Genomic DNA, 6,272 nt, shown 5'->3' with positions numbered 1-6,272 from the left:
CCTCTGACACTCCCCTCCCCAATCCGGCCTCACCACCATCAAGTATCTGGAAGACCTTGATTTGGCCTCAACAGTGAGGATTCTGGGTATTAGGAGAGAATGCTCTTTATATGGTATGATTTGAGAAGGGTGGAAAGATCCAGGGCTTTGTCCAAAATGTATCTCCGCTGGGCTGGCCTCGTACCACCTTCTCCTTCAGCCCGGTGGTAAATTGCTCCAGGGGAAAGATAAGCCTTACACTAAGCAAAGATGGCAAGTCACCTCCAGAACTACATAGGCAAACTCAGTAATTCTGCCTACAGGCGTTTCTGTTCATCAACCAAATTGTTATTTTTTTTTCTGGCTATTTCTTTCTCTCCACTCTCTTCTTCAAAATATATACCCATCTGGGGAAGCCCTAAGGGACTCTCACTGAGGCAAATGCGATTTCAGGATTTTAAGTGTAACTCATTTTCCCACAGCCCCCCATTTTCCAGAAGAGTCAGTTTGACACGACCTAGATTTTTTTTTTTTTTTTGACACGAACTAGATTTCGCTAATGTGTGAAACATGAGGGATTTACAGTCGGTGGCTTTCTCTCCTTCTCAGTGCCCTGTTACTGACCTCTCAAGAGCATAATTTATAAAGATCCTTACCCTCTTCTCCCTTTTTACTCGGTAAAACAATGTAAAGAAAAAGGTGAAGATGCTCTTCCATTACAATGGAAATAGTGAAGGAGGCAGAGCCTAACTAACCCGTTTGGTCGGTGCCTTTCCCGCCTGGAACAAAGGCACTGCCCAGCTTTACTGCTCTTTACACATTCTGTCCCGTTTCTACCTGTCTTCGACAAACTCCTCTAACGAATCATCCGCCCTGGCAGTTGCGTTCACCTCTTAACTTCCAATAGTTTGGTTTTGGTCTCTATTGACAATGGAATTAGGGGCCATTATCTCCTCTTGAATAGGCAGATTCAAATGCCCCTTCTCAGTATTTACTGACTCTGAGTATCCTATTGAATTTGTTATTGAAAACCATACCCTAAGGGATGGTTCTTTTTTTTTTTTTTTAATTAAAAAAATGAATTACATGAACAGCATAGCAACATTAATCCGGTTCTAAATAAAAGGCAGAAGTAGTCACCCACAATGCCACTAACTCCCCCAAAATAAACACTTTTTAAAAGTTATGTTTATAGGGTACGAGCTCAATACATTCTAGTTCATCTTGTGGAACGTTATGCAACATTTTAAAACAATAAGATAAATCTGTAGATATAAAAAAACCCACAGTGATTATAAAGTGAAAAGAGCATGCATGCTGCTTAACAATATACATCATGAAATACTATTTATGTATTTTTTTAGATACACATTATGCTGGGCTAGGTACCCAAATTTTCTGGAAAGATATACAAGACTGTCAACAGCAGTTAGTTACTTCTAGCCTCTAAAAAATGGGAATAGCTGATAGAAAACAGGATTTTACTTTTCTGTTTATACTTCTCTGGACTGATTTGTTTACCATGTGAATGTATTTAATTTAAAAAATAATAACACTTAAAACAAAAGTTATGCTTGTGCCCAATCCATTTTTCGAAATAAATAAAATTTCTAATTAAATCTCTACAAATATAACATGTAAAGTTCTTACACAATTAATTATAAAATTAATACTCAAAAGTAGTTTATTATATTTGAAAAGTACTTGAAGATTTTATTTCATTCTACATAAATTTCTCAATAATCGTATAATTGTTGAGAAATTATAAGTTAAACATCAGTCATAGTTTAAATAATTTCAAAAAATGTTATATAATATTTTAATACATATTTATGACACTACCAAGGCTCTCCAAAAGTAACAATACCTAGGACACAAGAGACTCTAAAGACGGACATGGGTAGCATAAACTCCAAACTACATAAAAAATAAATTTATATCAAATTCTGCCTAGGATGCTCGATCAATGACAATGTGATGTGAATGACAGACTAGTTATGAGAGGGAATCCTTGAAAGGAATTCACTACCAGTATGACTCGCTTTTTCCTGCCTCCACCCACCTGTTCTCACTACCGCCCTCCCCCTCCTTACTTTGGCTTTGAATTCAGGCCACCCTGAATTCAGACCATCTCTTCCAGAGAGCAGTAGAATGCCTACTGGTGAACCACGTAAGGGGTACTTTTTGTTCTGTCTTCATTAAGAAAGATACTTTTTTTAAAAGGTCAATTTTATGGTGAGTTATATCTCAATTAAAAAAAAATTTCATGTTCGAAGAGGAAGAACAAAGATAAGTAAGAAACTCTAAACACCACTGAGGGAAGATAATATGAGATGTTCTGCTGCTTTGAACAAACCAAGAGTTCCAGTCCCAAATACTGAAAGATAGTGAAAGAAATTGCCAAATGTAATTGCAAACCACAAATGGAAATATAAACATTATCGACAGTGGGAAAAATGCCAGAAGATAAGAGGTACTGATTTTCAAGTGTGAAACAGACTTCTGTTAAAGATAGAGGACTGACCAAAGCTGCTCCAAGTAGCTGCCTATCTAGAGAGTAAGATTGGGGAACAGAGCAGCGTTATTTTTCATCATCGTCATTATTATTATTTGGTAATACTTTAAAATTACATCCATATAATACAATAACTAAATTTCACCCCCCAAAAATGTTTTTCATCTGGGGGGGAAAAAAAAAAAAAACGAAAACAAAAACCGAGATCTTTAAAATTATGGTCCGAGAATGATCCCCGGAAGATTTTGGCATGGATCAAACGAGGCTCTATGAGCACTTAAAGGAAATCGACCCGAGGTGCCAACATGGGTCCACTAGAGCAAGTTCACTCATTCAACAAATATTTATTGTACATCTACTAGATCCCAGTTATTGTGCAAGGCGCTGGGAATGAAGCAGAAATCAAAACGGGCCCATTCCTGCCCCTTGTGGAACTCTAGTGAGGGAGACAAATAATAACAAAAATTACAGCGTAATTCCCACTTGCGGTGAGTGCTATGAAAAAGAGCAGAGGGATTTCTGTGAGTACAGGACGAGAGGAACGGGCCTCCCTGCGGGGAGGGGCCGGTGTGAGAGAAACGTTCTGTGAGGAAGCAGCCTGTAACCTTAGCTCTGAAGGATGAATAGAATTTAAGCAGGTAAAGTGTGAGCAGAGCTATGGAGAAAGCTGACCCACCCCCAAGTGAAAAAAAGCATGAGGCAGCAATCAGCTCGGCACGCTAGAGGGAGAGAAAGCTGAGGCGGCTGGACAGTAAACAGGAAGGAAAGTTCAAGAAAGAGACTATGCAGGTAACTAGGGGTTGTGTCACAGAGACACCAACTAATGCTATTTTCTTTTTTAAAGTGATTACTGAACAGGTACAAAGACGCTCTAAATTTGTTTTCAGGAAGACAATTGATCAAAAACACTTGAGACAAACTACACTTAGTTCTACAACCAAATTCTATCCAGAATCTACCCATGTCTCCCTGCCTTCTGGCTCCTCCCTAGATCAAGGCCACCACCTTCTCTCCCCTGCGCCACTGTTTGCATTTGTACCTCCCACGATCCAAAACAAAAGCATTCCGTTTGAATTCTTTGCTTAAAATCCTTCAATGGCTTCCATTTGTCACAAGCTGGGTTTTCTACAGATGTGGAGACTGAGTCTGAGATCCAAGATGTTGACTGGATTTTAGACCTGTGAAAGAAAAGTGGAGGAAACAGGACTGGGCAGAGGAAGAAATCGCGGCGATGCAGACCCAACAAGGCTTTGGTCAACCCGTCAGGCACCTTGGAAATCGTCTGGTGCCACATCGAAATGCTTGAGCCATTATACCCCACCCCCCAGAGTGTGTCCTCAGGCAGCAAGGCTCTCTGCAGCGGAGGAAGACCCCAAAAGAGATACCAGCTTAAGGCCATTTACTGACCACCTCACTGCCCTCCTTAAGGGGAGATCTGGCTGTTGTATCTCCTTATCCATCTCACCACTGCATTTTGAATTTTAAGACTTCAAGATCCTAAATGATCTGGCTCCTATCCACTTTTCCACTTGGCTTCTGTTCACAATTTGCTGCAGGTTCATTAGCCTTCTTGTTTATTGACGTCCATCCCCCTCCTCAGGGCCTTTACACTTTCTGCCTCCCTTGTCTGGAATGTCATTATTCCAGTCTTCACGTGGTTAGCTCCTTCTAAAACTGCCTGCCTCATTCCTCATTACTCTGTATAGTGCTGCCCTGTTTAATTTTCCTCATGAACTTAAATAAAATTATCTAAATTATTTTTTTACATGTGTCTTATCACCTAGAATGTAAATTCCATATGAAGGTGTGGATCTGATCTGTGTTGTTCACTGCTCTTTCCCCAGGCAGCACCTGAAACACAGCAGGCGCCTCCATAAATATGTGTTAAATCGAATTGGATGCGGTGCAGAAACCTACATTAAATAATGCTACAGTTAGCTGCAGTTTTAGTTTCCTGAACGACTTGTCCAAACAATATTTATTAGTGTATTAATACACGTTAACCTGAAGGGAAATCTCTTGTTGGCTGACACAAATCTGTCTGGTCCTATCAAATTTAGAAAAATCAGTGGTCTGTATAGAAAGAAATGTAATCATCTAAATTGCTGATAACACAAAACTGGGAGTATTGGTGGTTAATATACTGGATGACGGGTTATCCAGTATGTTCATAAAAAAGAGATTAAAAAGGAGAATGGAGAGTTAATCGTGGTGTATTATACATATGATGAACTATTGTGCAGCAAAGAAAATGAGTGAATTACTCCTATGTGCAACATGGAGAAACTTTAATGTTGGGGAAGATAACTCAGACACAGCGAAAAGGGAGCATAGACTGCATAATTCTATTTCTCTGTATTTCACAATCAGGCAAAACTATTCTGTGGTTCTCTTGAGGAAGGAAAATGGGGGTAATGATGGGGAGGGGGCCTGAGGAAGGCTTTTGAGGTGCTGGTAATGTCTATTTCTCGACCTGAGTGGTAGTTAATTGTGTGTTTATTTTGCAATAATTCATTGATCTGTGCATTTGGGATCTGTGCACTTTTACATGTATATTATGCATCAATTTTAAACTTAAGAGTAAAAAAGACCTGGGAGATAGATTTAAAAGTTCAATGTTTAGTTCCCGATTTTGAATGAAATATTTTTAATATTTTGCCAGTTAGGATTATAACTGTTGGTTTGCAGTAAATAATCTTTATTATATTTCAGTTTCCTTTGATCTCTTGTTTCACAGGGGTTTATCAGAATGGCTACTGAATAGGCTGTAACACCTACTGTGGCAGGGATGTAGGGTAAAGGGTATTTTATGTGTTGCTATTAAAACATGAAGTGTTACAGGCTTTTTGGAAAGCAAACTGGCAACAGCTATTATGTAAAAAAATATTTATACCCCTTGAACCAGCAACCTCAGTGTTGGGAATCTAGTCTAGTGAAATAAAAATACTAGCTTCAATAAAACTATTGAAGTAAAAACATCAAGAAACATGTTCAAGGCTATTAGGGTAACATCTTAAGTGGCAACATATTATAAATTCTATGCATGCTCATCAATAGGTGAAAGGTTACAAAAATTGGTATATCCACATTTTGGAACTCTATTAAAAGGAATGAATTTGTACTCCACCAGTTGATTTAGAGGGATTTCACACAAGAAATTGTTTTAAGTAAAAGTAACAGACAAAAATGTATTTACTTTTTAAATGACAAAAAGCCGTATATGTTAAATATACGTGCATTTGTTATTTGTCTATATGTGTTTATATGAGCATGGAGAAAAACGTTAACTAGGTTGAAAAAATGATTACTGGAGGCACAAGGGCTGATGGGGTGACTGAGGAGGAGCGGGTAAGAGGGAGTCAAGAGAAAAGAGAAAAAGAAGAACCAAAGGATTCTTTTGAAAGCTCTGTATGAGCCAATCTCACATCACAGGCGAAAAATCGAACGCAGTCCCAGGGACATTAACAGACTGTATCATGTCTGAATCAAGGGAAGTGATAACTGTAGTGTACTTTATGCTGTTCAGATCAAACCTAGTATATTTGATCAATTTCTGGACATTGCACTAAAAATGAACAAATTCTGTTTTGTTTTCCCCCCTAAAAGAAATAGTTTTTCTTGTTATAAGAGGATTGGTTAAGAATCAAACAAATCTGGGTTCTAATTTCTTTTCAGCCATTTACTTAGCTGTGCGCCTTTGGCAAATTACTTAACTCCTCCATAGTTCCTACCTCTCATGGTTATTGTAGGATAATTACATATAGCATGTCAGGACTGG

This window comes from Pteropus alecto, unplaced genomic scaffold, assembly GCF_000325575.1.
Source record: "Pteropus alecto unplaced genomic scaffold, ASM32557v1 scaffold106, whole genome shotgun sequence".
NCBI classification, from domain to species: Eukaryota; Metazoa; Chordata; class Mammalia; order Chiroptera; family Pteropodidae; genus Pteropus; species Pteropus alecto.
Note: the sequence above shows the minus strand (reverse complement) of the source record.